General features: G+C 36.6%; 1 long non-coding RNA gene across 1 annotated transcript in view; it reads left to right on the top strand.

Moving 5' to 3' along the window:
- Nucleotides 1–17,870, top strand: part of LOC133605807 (uncharacterized) — a 65,232-nt gene extending 47,362 nt beyond the window's left edge. Inside the window, exons 4-5 of the long non-coding RNA XR_009815192.1 lie at nucleotides 17,574–17,677; nucleotides 17,724–17,870. This is a non-coding gene — a long non-coding RNA (uncharacterized lncRNA). The remainder of the gene's footprint in view (nucleotides 1–17,573; nucleotides 17,678–17,723) is intronic.
- Nucleotides 17,871–18,172: the final 302 nt, after the last annotated feature.

The raw sequence follows: 18,172 nt of genomic DNA, 5'->3' as shown, positions 1-18,172 counted from the left end.
GTAGTTACTGACAGTGGGTTTCTGAAGTGTTCCTGAGCCCATGTGGTGATATCTTTTACACACTGATGTCGCTTGTTGATGCAGTACAGCCTGAGGGATCGAAGGTCACGGGCTTAGCTGCTTACGTGCAGTGATTTCTCCAGATTCTCTGAACCCTTTGATGATATTAAGGACCGTAGATGGTGAAATCCCTAAATTCCTTGCAATAGCTGGTTGAGAAAGGTTTTTCTTAAACTGTTCAACAATTTGGTCACACATTTGTTGACAAAGTGGTGACCCTCGCCCCATCCTTGTTTGTGAATGACTGAGCATTTCATAGAATCTACTTTTATACCCAATCATGGCACCCACCTGTTCCCAATTAGCCTGTTCACCTGTGGGATGTTCCAAATAAGTGTTTGATGAGCATTCCTCAACTTTATCAGTATTTATTGCCACCTTTCCCAACTTCTTTGTCACGTGTTGCTGGCATCAAATTCTAAAGTTAATGATTATTTGCAAAAAAAAAAAATGTTTATCAGTTTGAACATCAAATATGTTGTCTTTGTAGCATATTCAACTGAATATGGGTTGAAAATTATTTGCCAGTCATTGTATTCCGTTTATATTTACATCTAACACAATTTCCCAACTCATATGGAAACGGGGTTTGTACGTGCCCGTATATGTGTATGTGTGCGTGCCTGTGTATGTGTGTGTACGTGCCTGTGTATGTGTGTGTGTGTGCGGGCCTGTGTATGTGTGTGTATGTGTGTGTGTGTGTGCCTGTGTATGTGTGTGTGCGTGCCTGTGTATGTATGTGTGTATGTATGTGTGTGTGTGTGTGCGTGCCTGTATATGTGTGTGTGTGCCTGTATATGTGTGTGCGTGCCTGTATATGTGTGTACGTGCCTGTGTATGTGTGTGTGTGTGTGCGTGCCAGTATATGTGTGTACGTGCCTGTGTATGTGTGTGCGTGCTTGTGTATGTGTGTGTGTGTGTGTGCGTGCCTGTGTATGTGTGTGTGTGCGTGCCTGTATATGTGTGTACGTGCCTGTGTATGTGTGTGTGTGTCTGCGTGCCTGTATATGTGTGTACGTGCCTGTGTATGTGTGTGTGTGTGTGCGTGCCTGTATATGTGTGTACGTGCCTGTGTATGTGTGTGCGTGCTTGTGTATGTGTGTGTGTGTGTGCGTGCTTGTGTATGTGTGTGTGTGCGTGCCTGTATATGTGTGTATGTGCCTGTGTATGTGTGTGTGTGTGCGTGCCTGTATATGTGTGTGTGTGTGTGCATGCCTGTGTATGTGTGTACGTGCCTGTGTCTGTGTGTGTGTGTGTGTGTGCGTGCCTGTATATGTGTGTGTGTGCCTGTGTATGTGTGTGTGTACGTGCCTGTGTATGTGTGTGTGTGTGTACGTGCCTGTGTATGTGTGTGTACGTGCCTGTGAATGTGTGTGTACGTGCCTGTGTATGTGTGTACGTGCCTGTGTATGTGTACGTGCCTGTGTATGTGTGTGTGTATGTGCCTGTGTATGTGTGTGTGTACGTGCCTGTGTATGTGTGTGTGTGTACGTGCCTGTGTATGTGTGTGTACGTGCCTGTGAATGTGTGTACGTGCCTGTGTATGTGTGTACGTGCCTGTGTATGTGTACGTGCCTGTGTATGTGTGTGTGTACGTGCCTGTGTATGTGTGTGTGTACGTGCCTGTGTATGTGTGTGTGTGTACGTGCCTGTGTATGTGTGTGTGAAATAATGAAGAAGCGTTAGACAAGATGCTCTTAAACTCACCAGCGCTGTGCCGTGTGTAATCAGTTAAACTTGTTAGTAGATATTATAAATCTCCTCCCTAATCTTTGTGATGTTTCAAATCTCATCAAATGGCAACATAAGCTCGAGTAATTAAGCAAACATTGGCGACGTCGGCGGCATTTACGAGGCCCAATAAAAACCTAATTAAAAAGGGCATTTGTGCGTAAACACGACGAGGACACAATATCGTCCAGTGGGATGAGGGTCGGATGCTCAAACAAGTGCATTCCATTCTTGTCTTTTCCAGACTTCAATTTATTCAGGCTGTTGATTGGCTAAAATGGCTTCGGAGTTATAAGTCATAGCGCCACCTGTTGCTCCTGGCACACACTTGACAGCAGTGGTGTGCCGTCAGAGCCAGCAAGACCTCTTCCGCTGGCCTAACTTAACCAGAAATCATGATCATAATTAAAGATACAAGTAATTACTTTCACTTAATATCTAAAAAGTATTCATATTCTCTTCATGTCATATTATGCTCCTTCCAGGGCTGTTGTTTTTAGGTTAAAGTTTTTATCCAATCAGAATTCAGCTAGCTTATGTTGCCATGCTGTACCAAATCTGCCCGGGGCCTTCATCACATACAGTTGATAGATATTTGCCATAGCCAACCAGATCACCAGTTGTTGTCAGTAAGGCCTTCAAGCTGGCCTCACCTTGAACACCTCCTGTGATTGGATACTCACTTGGGAGTCCCAAGTGAGTATCCAATCAAAAAGTGCGAAAAACAGGAAGTGGCACCGGAGCCATAGAAAGCCACAGAAAACTCACCGGTACTCACATATTTAACCCACGAAGAAGAAGAGCAACATGTTGATTAGGTTTGCAGATATATATTTGCGAGGCCATTTTCAAGAAGGATATTTAAAGAGAAACTACATCTTGTGAGACGAGGTCGGCCAACACCGGAAGCTAGCTAGCTGTACCGGTTTTTGAACATTTGAAAGTTTGTCTAAGTCTAAGTCTAAGTTTCACTTCGAATCAAGCGACTACGAGCGGTACCACTGATTCATACGGTGTCGGATGGGTGTGACAAATTGTGAGTTCAAATATTTCATTTCTTAACTTTTTCATGTTTCGTTTGTTTTATACAATTCTTTTAATTCTGACAGTACCACATAAGATATGTTTTAATTGCTGAAGCGGGTCTATTGAATGTTAAATGCGCCGAAAAATAGACCATTTTCTGCACTGTTGAGGGGATTCAATACTCAGTAGTGTCCAAATGTGTTTCTGTATGATATCTCCAGCCATGTCCATGTGGTGACACCACTATGGACTGGACTTTCACACTATTATGTTAGATCCACTATGGACTGGGCTCTCACTCTATTATGTTAGATCCACTATGGACTGGACTCTCACTATTATGTTAGATCCACTATGGACTGGACTCTCACACTATTATGTTAGATCCACTATGGACTGGACTTTCACTATTATGTTAGATCCACTATGGACTGGACTCTCACTATTATGTTAGAACCACTATGGACTGGACTCTCACACTATTATGTTACATCCACTATGGACTGAACTCTCACAATATTATGTTAGATCCACGATGGACTGGACTCTCACACTATTAAGTTAGATCCACTATGGACTGGACTCTCACACTATTATGTTACATCCACTATGGACTGAACTCTCACAATATTATGTTAGATCCACGATGGACTGGACTCTCACACTATTAAGTTAGATCCACTATGGACTGGACTCTCACACTATTATGTTAGAACCACTATGGACTGGACTCTCACACTATTATGTTACATCCACTATGGACTGGACTCTCACTATTATGTTTGATCCACTATGGACTGGACTCTCACTATTATGTTAGATCCACTATGGACTGGACTCTCACGTTTATGTTAGATCCACTATGGACTGGACTCTCACACTATTATGTTAGATCCACTATGGACTGGACTTTCACTATTATGTTAGATCCACTATGGACTGGACTCTCACTATTATGTTAGAACCACTATGGACTGGACTCTCACACTATTATGTTACATCCACTATGGACTGAACTCTCACAATATTATGTTAGATCCACGATGGACTGGACTCTCACACTATTAAGTTAGATCCACTATGGACTGGACTCTCACACTATTATGTTACATCCACTATGGACTGAACTCTCACAATATTATGTTAGATCCACGATGGACTGGACTTTCACTATTATGTTAGATCCACTATGGACTGGACTCTCACTATTATGTTAGAACCACTATGGACTGGACTCTCACACTATTATGTTACATCCACTATGGACTGAACTCTCACAATATTATGTTAGATCCACGATGGACTGGACTCTCACACTATTAAGTTAGATCCACTATGGACTGGACTCTCACACTATTATGTTAGATCCACTATGGACTGGACTCTCACTATTATGTTAGATCCACTATGGACTGGACTCTCACACTATTATGTTAGATCCACTATGGACTGGACTCTCACTATTATGTAAGATCCACAATGGACTGGACTCTCACTATTATGTTAGATCCACTATGGACTGGACTCTCACACTATTATGCTAGATCCACATCTTTGTTCCCCTTTCAAGGTTTCTCATGGTTATCCCATTGGGTTGAGTGTTTTCTTGCCCTGATGTGGGATCTGAGCCGAGGATGTCGTTGTGGCTTGTGCAGCCCTTTGAGACACTCGTGATTTAGGGCTATATAAGGAAATAATTGATTGATATATTTATCAATTATGATATTTTGAGAGGTGAAGTCGGACATCACTGAAGGCCTAGGTGAGAGACTCACAGCCCGCCATGGGATATAAGTCACGGCGCCACCTGTTGCTCCTGGCAAAAACTGGACAGCCTGGAAAGGCTTTTTTTAAATTTTTTTTTATGCAGACTGAGAGTATTTTTCACTTAAATTCTTGTGTTTACGTCTGGTCATGGGCGGTGGAGGAAGAAAGGCTTGAACGCTAAGTCAGATGAAGAGGATTAAGGAATTGCACACATCAATGGCGGCAGAGATGTGTGCCGGGAGAGGAAGGAGCGATTGAAGATGGGTGGAGGCAGGCGAGAATGAGGGGATGGCGAGCGACTGACAGACGGGAGCGGCGGCGCCGCTGGAGGAGGCCTGTCGGAGCAAGATAGCGAGACGGGATTGGCGGAGCAGATGTAGCGGAGACTTGACGACACCTTTTTGGTTTTAATTCTCCCGTAAAGAACGCCGCCGGGGGGAGCACTCACACTGACATCATGTGAGTCATGCCCCGCCCCACTTTATGGCGGCCTTCCAGCCAATTAGACTCGGCGCTGTGCACAAGTCAACTTTGACGTCCGTCCGCCTCGTCCGTCACTTCTCCGTCCTTAATAAAAGGAGAAGAGGAGCGAAGACGAGGGCCGGCGGGGGTGCGGAACACGGGTCGGGGCTTTAATATCAGCTTGTTTTTAATATGAATAGCAACTTGCGGAGGGGAATGGATTCATCGCCGGGTACCGGCGGCGTTATTGGCGACGGCGTTGACTGGCAGCCTCCATATGTGGGATATAATAATAAAGCCCTGTGAGAGGCGGCAAATAAAAACAAGGGGGATAAAGGTGCATCATATCACGAGCAGGTTCCTTGAAAAATTACCCTTCCCGCCCCCGCCGTCTTTGAGCTTTTTCTGCTCTGATTATCCCGCTTCCCGCTCTTCATCTGCATCCTTATTTCATCGCCGTATAAGAGGCAGGCGTTTTCATCATGACGACACTCTGAGGATCCACGGCTGCCTCCCGAGGGGGAGTTGGACTTTCATCCGACAACCCCCCCACCCCCGCCTACCCTGAACCGCCTCCCTGGCATTTGATCATGTCTTCCCTCACCCTCAGCAGGTGTCGATCTTCATCGCTCCAAAAGGCAACATGCCGTCTTTTTAATCACACGTCTTCTTTAAGCGTCGAATCGTTGGAGGCATTGACTACAAAATGTGTCGGATTGAAACTTAAATGCTCCGTCTCCAAATGGAATACTTCCATCGGTGTGCAGACCAGGGGTGTCCATTACGTGGTTGGCGAGCTAGCGGTGGATGGTGGACGGTGTGTCAGTCCATCGCCAGCCAGGCATTAAAAGAATAGACCTAAAAATGATGCATCATCAATCTGCACTAAGATGTCACTTTGGTCACTTGATTGACATTCACGGCACCCGAGGGTCTTGTGAGATGACGCTGGCTGCTGCCAGATCATTATTAAGAAAAAACGACCGACAGGAAGGCGAGAAACACTTTTTATTTTACTTGTGAGATGACGCTGGCTGCTGCCAGATCATTATTAAGAAAAAACGACCGACAGGAAGGCGTTTTGGCATTCACAGTAAGACACGGAAAATCTACACTTGTTGGCGGAAAAAAACAAAAACTGGCAGCTCAGGTGCCAACATTTTAATGTAAAATTGCAGTTTTTTTTATTTACAGTATAAAAAAAAACAAATGTACATTTTACAGTGAAATTTTGGCAACTGAGCTGCCTTTTTTTTTTTTTTTACCATAAAAACAGCAGTACTGTTTTTCCATGGACAGTAATATACACTACATTTTGAGGTGGAATTATTGCAATTTACCATATTTTTTTTACCTTTTAGTTTAAAAAAATGTACTAATAAAATTCATTTAAAAATGGTTGTACTCTATGTAATCGTAAATTATGTCAACTTAAATATTGTCTAATTATGCAAAAATATATGATCAAACTTTCAAACCATTTTTTAAATACAAATAAATACTAATAATAATGATTTTAAAGCAATTTATCCATCAAATTGTCCAATGTAAAAGTAGCAATAGATTTCATGGTCAAATTGTGAAATTTACTGTGGTTTTTACAGCATTTTTCTCTAAATAAAAAAAATGTACTTTTTTTTTACTGTAATTAACTGTGGTAAAATGTTGGCATTTACAGTAATACACCGAAAATCTACACTTGTTGGCGGTAAATAACAACAAAAAAAAACTGGCAGCTCAGGTGCCAAATTTTACTGTAAAATTGCATTTTTTATTATTTATAGTAAAACAACAAATGTAAATTTTACAGTAAAATTCTGGCAACTGAGCTGCCTTTTTTTTTTTTTTTTTTTTACCATAAAAACAGCAGTACTGTTTTTCCATGTACAGTAATATACACTACATTTTGAGGTGGAATTATTGCAATTTACCATATTTTTTTTTACCTTTCACTTTAAAAAAAATCTACTAATAAAATTCATTAAAAAAATGGTTGTACTCCATGTAATCCAAAATTTTGTCAACTTAAATATTGTCTAATTATTTCAAAATATATGATCAAACATTCAAACCATTTTTTAAATAGAAATAAATACTAATCATAATGATTTTAAAGCAATTTATCCATCAAATTGTGCAATGTAAAAGTAGCAATAGATTTCATGGTCAAATTGTGAAATTTACTGTGGTTTTTACAGCATTTTTCTCTAAATGAAAAAAATTTACTTTTTTTTTTTACTGTAATAAACTGTGGTAAAATTTTGGCATTTACAGTAATACACCGAAAATCTACACTTGTTGGCGAGTCATACCAAAGACTATAAAAATGGGACCCATTACCTCCCTGCTTGGCACTCAGCATCAAGGGTTGGAATTGGGGGTTAAATCACCAAAATGATTCCCGGGCGCGGCCACCGCTGATGCCCACTGCTCCCCTCACCTCCCAGGGGGTGATCAAGGGTGATGGGTCAAATGCAGAGAATAATCTCGCCACACCTAGTGTGTGTGTGACAATCATTGGTACTTTAACTTTAACTTTAACTTTAAATAACAAAAAAAACAACTGGCAGCTCAGGTGCCAACATTTTACTGTAAAATTAATTTTTTTTAATTGACAGTAAAAAAAACAAATGTCAATTTTACAGTAAAATTCTGGCAACTGAGCTCCTTTTTTTTTTTTTTTTTTTTTTTTTAACCATAAAAACAGCAGTACCGATTTTCCATGGACAGTAATATACACTACATTTTGAGGTGACATTATTGCAATTTACCATATTTTTTTACATTTTAGTTTAAAAAAATCTACTAATAAAATTCATTTGAAAAATGGTTGTACTCCATGTAATCGCATATTATGTCAACTTAAATATTGTCTAATTATGCAAAAATATATTATCAAACATTCAAACCATTTTTTAAATAGAAATAAATAGTAATAATAACAATTTTAATGCAATTTATCCATCAAATTGTGCAATGTAAAAGTAGCAATAGATTTCAGGGTCAAATTGTGAAATTTACTGTGGTTTTTACAGCATTTTTCTCTAAATAAAAAAAATGTACTTTTTTTTTTACTGTAATAAACTTGACATTTACAGTAATACACCGAAAATCTACACTTGTTGGCGGTAAAAAACAAACAAAACAAACTGTCAGCTCAGGTGCCAACATTTTACTGTAAAATTGCATTTTTTATTATTCATAGTAAAAAAACAAATTTAAATTTTACAGTAAAATTCTGGCAACTGAGCTGCCTTTTTTTTTTTTTTTTTTTACCATAAAACCAGCAGTACTGTTTTTCCATGTACAGTAATATACACTACATTTTGAGGTGGAATTATTGCAATTTACCATATTTTTTTACCTTTCAGTTTAAAAAAATCTACTAATAAAATTCATAAAAAAATGGTTGTACTCCATGTAATCCCAAATTATGTCAACTTAAATATTGTCTAATTATGCAAAAATATATTATCAAACATTCAAACCATTTTTAAATAGAAATACATAGTAATAATAACGATTTTAAAGCAATTTATCCATCAAATTGTGCAATGTAAAAGTAGCAATAGATTTCATGCTCAAATTGTGAAATTTACTGTTGTTTTTACAGCATTTTTCTCTAAATAAAAAAAAAAATACTTTTTTTTACTGTAATAAACTGTGGTAACATTTTGGCATTTACAGTAATACACCGAAAATCTACACTTGTTGGCGGTAAAAAATAAAAAAACTAACTGGCAGCTCAGGTGCCAACATTTTATTGTAAAATTAATTTTTTTTAATTGACAGTAAAAAAAAAAACAAATGTCAATTTTACAGTAAAATTCTGGCAACTGAGCTGCTTTTTTTTCTTTTCTTTTTTTTTCAAACCATAAAAACAGCAGTACTGTTTTTCCATGGACAGTAATATACACTACATTTTGAGGTGACATTATTGCAATTTACCATATTTTTTTACATTTTAGTTTAAAAAAATCTACTAATAAAATTCTTTTAAAAAATGGTTGTACTCCATGTAATCGCATATTATGTCAACTTAAATATCGTGTCTAATTATGCAAAAATATATTATCAAATATTCAAACCATTTTTTAAATACAAATAAATTCTAATAATAATGATTTTAAAGCAATTTATCCATCAAATTGTGCAATGTAAAAGTAGCAATAGATTTCATGCTCAAATTGTGAAATTTACTGTGGTTTTTACAGCATTTTTCTCTAAATGAAACAATTTTTTTTTAGTGTAATAACCCATGATTTTGTTTTGGCATTCACAGTAATACACCGAAAATCTACACTTGTTGGCGGTAAAAAACAATCAAAACAAACTGGCAGCTCAGGTGCCAACATTTTACTGTAAAATTGCATTTTTTATTATTTATAGTAAAAAAACAAATTAAAATTTTACAGTAAAATTCTGGCAACTGAGCTGCCTTTTTTTTTACCATAAAAACAGCAGTACTGTTTTTCCATTGACAGTAATATACACTACATTTTGAGGTGGAATTATTGCATATTTTTTTTACCTTTCAGTTTAAAATAAATCTACTAATAAAATTAATTAAAAAAATGGTTGTACTCCATGTAATCGCAAAGTATGTCAACTTAAATATTGTCTAATTATGCAAAAATATATTATCAAACATTCAAACCATTTTTTAAATAGAAATAGATACTAATAATAACGATGTTAAAGCAATTTATGCATCAAATTGTGCAATGTAAAAGTAGCAATAGATTTCATGCTCAAATTGTGAAATTTACTGTGGTTTTTACAGCATTTTTCTCTAAATGAAAAAAATTTACTTTTTCTTTACTGTAATAAACTGTGGTAAAATGTTGGCATTTACAGTAATACACCGAAAATCTACACTTGTTGGCGAGTCATACCAAAGACTATAAAAATGGGACCCATTACCTCCCTGCTTGGCACTCAGCATCAAGGGTTGGAATTGGGGGTTAAATCACCAAAATGATACCCGGGCGCGGCCACCGCTGCTGCCCACTGCTCCCCTCACCTCCCAGGGGGTGATCAAGGGTGATGGGTCAAATGCAGAGAATAATCTCGCCACACCTAGTGTGTGTGTGACAATCATTGGTACTTTAACTTTAACTTTAACTTTAAATAACAAAAAAAACAACTGGCAGCTCAGGTGCCAACATTTTACTGTAAAATACATTTTTTTTAATTGACAGTAAAAAAAACATGTCAATTTTACAGTAAAATTCTGGCAACTGAGCTCCTTTTTTTTTTTTTTTTTTTTTTTTTTAACCATAAAAACAGCAGTACCGTTTTTCCATGGACAGTAATATACACTACATTTTGAGGTGACATTATTGCAATTTACCATATTTTTTTACATTTTAGTTTTAAAAAATCTACTAATAAAATTCATTTGAAAAATGGTTGTACTCCATGTAATCGCATATTATGTCAACTTAAATATTGTCTAATTATGCAAAAATATATTATCAAACATTCAAACCATTTTTTAAATAGAAATAAATAGTAATAATAACAATTTTAATGCAATTTATCCATCAAATTGTGCAATGTAAAAGTAGCAATAGATTTCAGGGTCAAATTGTGAAATTTACTGTGGTTTTTACAGCATTTTTCTCTAAATAAAAAAAAATGTACTTTTTTTTTTACTGTAATAAACTTGACATTTACAGCAATACACCGAAAATCTACACTTGTTGGCGGTAAAAAACAAACAAAACAAACTGTCAGCTCAGGTGCCAACATTTTACTGTAAAATTGCATTTTTTATTATTCATAGTAAAAAAACAAATTTAAATTTTACAGTAAAATTCTGGCAACTGAGCTGCCTTTTTTTTTTTTTTTTACCATAAAAACAGCAGTACTGTTTTTCCATGTACAGTAATATACACTACATTTTGAGGTGGAATTATTGCAATTTACCATATTTTTTTACCTTTCAGTTTAAAAAAATCTACTAATAAAATTCATAAAAAAATGGTTGTACTCCATGTAATCCCAAATTATGTCAACTTAAATATTGTCTAATCATGCAAAAATATATTATCAAACATTCAAACCATTTTTTAAATAGAAATACATAGTAATAATAACGATTTTAAAGCAATTTATCCATCAAATTGTGCAATGTAAAAGTAGCAATAGATTTCAGGGTCAAATTGTGAAATTTACTGTGGTTTTTACAGCATTTTTTTCTAAATAAAAAAAAAATACTTTTTTTTACTGTAATAAACTGTGGTAACATTTTGGCATTTACAGTAATACACCGAAAATCTACACTTGTTGGCGGTAAAAACTAAAAAAACTAACTGGCAGCTCAGGTGCCAACATTTTATTGTAAAATTAATTTTTTTTAATTGACAGTAAAAAAAAAACAAATGTCAATTTTACAGTAAAATTCTGGCAACTGAGCTGCTTTTTTTTCTTTTCTTTTTTTTTTCAAACCATAAAAACAGCAGTACTGTTTTTCCATGGACAGTAATATACACTACATTTTGAGGTGACCTTATTGCAATTTACCATATTTTTTTACATTTTAGTTTAAAAAAATCTACTAATAAAATTCATTTAAAAAATGGTTGTACTCCATGTAATCGCATATTATGTCAACTTAAATATCGTGTCTAATTATGCAAAAATATATTATCAAATATTCAAACAATTTTTTAAATACAAATACATTCTAATAATAATGATTTTAAAGCAATTTATCCATCAAATTGTGCAATGTAAAAGTAGCAATAGATTTCATGCTCAAATTGTGAAATTTACTGTGGTTTTTACAGCATTTTTCTCTAAATGAAACAATTTTTTTTTACTGTAATAACCCATGATTTTGTTTTGGCATTCACAGTAATACACCGAAAATCTACACTTGTTGGCGGTAAAAAACAATCAAAACAAACTGGCAGCTCAGGTGCCAACATTTTACTGTAAAATTGCAATTTTTATTATTTATAGTAAAAAAACAAATTTAAATTTTACAGTAAAATTCTGGCAACTGAGCTGCCTTTTTTTTACCATAAAAACAGCAGTACTGTTTTTCCATTGACAGTAATATACACTACATTTTGAGGTGGAATTATTGCATATTTTTTTTACCTTTCAGTTTAAAAGAAATCTACTAATAAAATTAATTTAAAAAATGGTTGTACTCCATGTAATCGCAAAGTATGTCAACTTAAATATTGTCTAATTATGCAAAAATATATTATCAAACATTCAAACCATTTTTTAAATAGAAATAGATACTAGTAATAACGATGTTAAAGCAATTTATGCATCAAATTGTGCAATGTAAAAGTAGCAGTAGATTTCATGCTCAAATTGTGAAATTTACTGTGGTTTTTACAGCATTTTTCTCTAAATGAAAAATTTTTTTTTTACTGTAATAACCCATTATTTTGTTTTGGCATTTACAGTAATACACCGAAAATCTACACTTGTTGGCGGTAAAAAACAAACAAAACAAACTGGCAGCTCAGGTGCCAACATTTTACTGTAAAATTGCATTTTTTATTATTTATAGTAAAAAAACAAATTTAAATTTTGCAGTAAAATTCTGGCAACTGAGCTGCCTTTTTTTTTTTTTTTTTTTTTTACCATAAAAACAGCAGTACTGTTTTTCCTTTGACAGTAATATACACTACATTTTGAGGTGGAATTATTGCATATTTTTTTTACCTTTCAGTTTAAAAAAAATCTACTAATAAAATTAATTTAAAAAATGGTTGTACTCCATGTAATCGCAAAGTATGTCAAATTAAATATTGTCTAATTATGCAAAAATATATTATCAAACATTCAAACCATTTTTTAAATAGAAATAAATATTAATAATAACGATTTTAAAGCAATTTATGCATCAAATTGTGCAATGTAAAAGTAGCAATAGATTTCAGGGTCAAATTGTGAAATTTACTGTGGTTTTTACAGCATTTTTCTCAAAATAAAAAATTTTTTACTTTTTCTTTACTGTAATAAACTGTGGTAAAATGTTGGCATTTACAGTAATACACCGAAAATCTACACTTGTTGGCGGTAAAAAACAAACAAAAAAAACTGGCAGCTCAGGTGCCAACATTTTATTGTAAAATTAAATTTTTTTAATTGACAGTAAAAAAAAAACAAATGTCAATTTTACAGTAAAATTCTGGCAACTGAGCTGCTTTTTTTTTCTTTTCTTTTTTTTTTTTACTATAAAAACAGTAGTACCATTTTTCCATGGACAGTAATATACACTACATTTTGAGGTGACCTTATTGCAATTTACCATATTTTTTTACATTTTAGTTTACAAAAATCTACTAATAAAATGCATTTAAAAAATGGTTGTACTCCATGTAATCGCATATTATGTCAACTTAAATATTGTCTAATTATGCAAAAATATATGATCAAATATTCAAACCATTTTTTAAATACAAATAAATACTAGTAATAATGATTTTAAAGCAATTTATCCATCAAATTGTGCAATGTAAAAGTAGCAATAGATTTCAGGGTCAAATTGTGAAATTTACTGTGGTTTTTACAGTATTTTTCTCTAAATGAAACAATTTTTTTTTACTGTAATAACCCATGATTTTGTTTTGGCATTCACAGTAATACACCGAAAATCTACACTTGTTGGCGGTAAAAAAACAAACAAAACAAACTGGCAGCTCAGGTGCCAACATTTTACTGTAAAATTGCATTTTTTATTATTTATAGTAAAAAAACAAATTTAAATTTTACAGTAAAATTCTGGCAACTGAGCTGCCTTTTTTTTTTTTTTTTTTTTTACCATAAAAACAGCAGTACTGTTTTTCCATTGACAGTAATATACACTACATTTTGAGGTGGAATTATTGCATATTTTTTTTACCTTTCAGTTTAAAAAAAATCTACTAATAAAATTAATTTAAAAAATGGTTGTACTCCATGTAATCGCAAAGTATGTCAAATTAAATATTGTCTAATTATGCAAAAATATATTATCAAACATTCAAACCATTTTTTAAATAGAAATAAATACTAATAATAACGATTTTAAAGCAATTTATGCATCAAATTGTGCAATGTAAAAGTAGCAATAGATTTCATGCTCAAATTGTGAAATTTACTGTGGTTTTTACAGCATTTTTCTCTAAATGAAAAAAAACATTACTTTTTTTTACTGTAATAAACTGTGGTAACGTTTTGGCATTTACAGTAATACGCCAACGTTTTACTCTAAAATTGCAGTTTTATTAATTGTATTTATATTATCATTTGGTGCAATAGTATTGACTGTTAGAATCGGCCCTCTGGGGCCAAACATAACTGCCATGTGGCCCTCAGTGAAAACCACTTTGACACTTTGAATCAGTGACCTGGACAACAAGACTCCTAATAGTACTATTATTAGTTTTCTATTGGCTGACTGATGACATCATCATACGGCAAGACCAAAAAAAGTCATCTCTTGTGAAGTCTTTGTGTTCTTGCCTGGCTGAGGATGGTTTAATAATGCAGGTGAAGACGGGAGACGTGCGTGTCACATCCTCGGCACACTTTAATTAAAGGCGTACACACGCGTGCACCTCTTGGCAGGCGTAATAATCCAGCCCGCATCTCACAAAGTGGGTCACAGGAACAAAGAGCATAGGCGTCTTCTGATGTGTCATTAGACTCCCCGATTCCCTCAAACGCAACGCTATTCAGGAAAGAAATCCCGGGTCGGCCGAGCGGTGGCGGGAGAATAATTTGGCGTCTGTGAATGGTTATTAATGGTTTGCACGCCACGTGGAATTTAAATCCACATTGCCTGTGCCGCTTTATCGTTTTTAATCTAGATTCATTAGGAAATGCTAATAAGTGTCATTGCGCCTTTTCCCTCATCCTGTGCAATCAGCACGCGCGCGCGCACACACACACACACACACACACACACACACACACACACACACACACACACACACACACAGGAGGATTCCTCAATCAACTTCAATTCATCGTTGAATTTATTGCATTTGTAACTTTGCGTGGTCGTTATTGACGTGTTGTCCTCGGTTTTCTGATTTGTTAGATTTTGTCCACAGTCGACGGACCATTTCTAGCGAGAGCGCACAGCTAATGAAAAATACCGTATTTTCCGGACCATAGGGCGCACCGGATTATAAGGCGCATTAAAGGACTCATATTATTATGATTTTTTTCTAAATGTAAAAGACTTTCTTGTGGTCTACATAACATGTAATGATAAATACCGTATTTTCCGGACCATAGGGCGCACCGGATTATAAGGCGCACCGCCGATGGATGGTCTAGTTTTGATCTTTTCCCATATGTTAGGCACACCCGATTATAAGGCGCATTAAAGGAGTCATATTGTTATGATTTGTTTCTAAATGTAAAAGACTTCCTTGTGGTCTACATAACATATAATGATAAATACCGCATTTTCCGGACCATAGGGCGCACCGGATTATAAGGCGCACCGCTGATCAATGGTCTATTTTTGATCTGTTCCCATATGTTAGGCGCCCCCGATTATAAGGCGCATTACAGGAGTCATATTATTATGATTTTTGTCTAAATGTAAAAGACTTCCTTGTGGTCTACATAACATGTAATGATAAATACTGTATATTCCGGACCATAGGGCGCAGCACCGATGAATGGTCTATTTTGGATCTTTTCTCATATATTAAGCGCACCCGATTATGGAGCGCATTAAAGGAATCATATAATTATGATTTTCGTCGAAATGTAAAAGACTTCCTTGTGGTCTACATAACATGTAATGATAAATACTGTATTTTCTGGACCATAGGGCGTACCGGATTATAAGGCGCACCGCCGATGGATGGTCTATTTTTTTAATCTTTTCCCATATGTTAGGCGCACCCAATTATAATGCGCATTAAAGGAGTCATATTGTTATGATTTGTTTCTAAATGTAAAAGACTTTCTTGTGGTTTACATAACATGTAATGATAAATACCGTATTTTCCGGACCATAGGGCGCACCGGATTATAAGGCGCACCGCTGATGAATGGTCTATTTTTGATCTGTTCCCATATATTAGGCGCCCCCGATTATAGGGTGCATTAAAGGAGTCATATTATTATGATTTTTGTCTAAATGTAAAAGACTTCCTTGTGGTCTACAGAACATGTAATGATAAATACTGTATTATCCGGACCATAGGGCGCAGCGCCGATGAATGGTCTATTTTGGATCTTTTCCCATATATTAGGCGCACACGATTATGGAGCGCATTAAAGGAATCATATAATTATGATTTTTGTCCAAATGTAAAAGACTTTCTTGTGGTCTACATAACATGTAATGATAAATACTGTATTTTCCGGACCATAGGGCGCACCGGATTATAAGGCGCACTGCCGATGAGCGGGTCTATTCAGGCCTATTTTCATACAAAAGGCGCACCGGATTATAAGGCGCATTAAAGGAGTCATATTATTATGATTTTTGTGGAAATGTAAAAGACTTCCTTGTGGTCTACATAACATGTGATGATAAGTACCGTATTTTCCGGACCATAGGGCGCCCCGCCAATGAATGGTCTATTATTGATCTTTTCCCCTATATTAGGCGCCCCCGATTATAGGGCGCATTAAAGGAGTCATATTATTATGATTTTTGTCTAAATGTAAAAGACTTCCTTGTGGTCTACATAACATGTAATGATAAATACTGTATTTTCCGGACCATAGGGCGCACCAGATTATAAGGCGCACTGCCGATGAGCGGGTCTATTCAGGCCTATTTTCATACAAAAGGCGCACCGGATTATAAGGCGCATTAAAGGAGTCATATTATTATGATTTTTGTCGAAATTTAAAAGACTTCCTTGTGGTCTACATAACATGTAATGATAAATACCGTATTTTCCGGACCATAGGGCGCACCGCATCATGAGGCGCACTGCTGATGAATGGTCTATTTTTGATCTTTTCCCATATGTTAGGCGCACCCGATTATAGGGCACATTAAAGTAGTCATAGTATTATGATTTTTTTTCTAAAAGTAAAAGACTTCCTTGTGGTCTACATCAGTGGTCCCCAAACACCAGTTCGGGGACCGGTGCCGGTCCATAACGCATTTTCTACCGGGCCGCACAGAGACATTAAATCATCAATAACAGACCGCATTTTCTGCTACTGAACTTTGGCCAGTCCCACCAGACAAACCAATAAGCTTGTTCATAATATGTACTGTACCGTGCAGTCTACTAATAAAAGTTTCAATCAATCACTGGGAGCAGGTGAGTAAAGTGTCTTGCCCAAGGACACAACGGCAGTGACTAGGATGGCGGTAGCGGGAATCAAACCTGGAGCCCTCGAGTTGCTGGCACGCCCACTCTACCAACCGAGCTATGCCGCCCCAAGCATTGTACATCGTACACTTCTGGGTGCTACCTCTATTTTTGAGAGTGTTGGTGTTGTCCATCTTGTGGGATGTGTTCCCCCCCCCCCCCCCCCCCCCTTGATCTGTTCCTTCATTTGAACACATTGCTTGTTGTGGGGAGGCGTGGCCGGCAGACCGACAGCGAGGCAGGGCAAGCCGGGGCCGACTCTATGATGGCGGCGAGGAGGTGGGGCGCGCCGGGATCGACGCCGTAACAAGTATCAGGTGCGTGGATCGCCTACCTGGCCACAATTATATAATCTCCTCCAAGTGTGTAAAAGGGAGGCAGCCGAGAAGGACGGGGCAGCAGAGGGAGTTGGAGAGCCAGCAGCACATGCAGCATGCAAGAGACAGAGAGCAAGAGGCAGAAGAAGACGCGGCCGACTGAAAAGCGTACCAAAGAGCGAGCAAGAAGAGGACCTGAAAAGCGACCTGACGAGACTTGAGTATTTGTTGAAAAATAAAGCAAAGTCACAAACCTGCTCCAGTCATGTCTGTCCTTGGTGGTCCATGGAACCCGGACGACAGCGGAAGTCTGTTACACTTGTCTTGTGCTGAGGCCGGACTCGTGGCGGACCTCCTGCAGAGATGCTCCAGCTACTTTTTCCACTTTCTACTGGCTATCAGAGGTCAGAGGCCTCCGTGGCGAGCACCCGTGGCTTTATCAAGATGTTTTCCCAAAGTGTCTATGAGCTGTTGGCGTGTATCTAAAGCTGGCCG

Source organism: Nerophis lumbriciformis, linkage group LG05 (genome assembly GCF_033978685.3).
Source record: "Nerophis lumbriciformis linkage group LG05, RoL_Nlum_v2.1, whole genome shotgun sequence".
Classification (NCBI taxonomy): domain Eukaryota; kingdom Metazoa; phylum Chordata; class Actinopteri; order Syngnathiformes; family Syngnathidae; genus Nerophis; species Nerophis lumbriciformis.
This window is presented reverse-complemented; position numbering and strand designations above follow the sequence as displayed.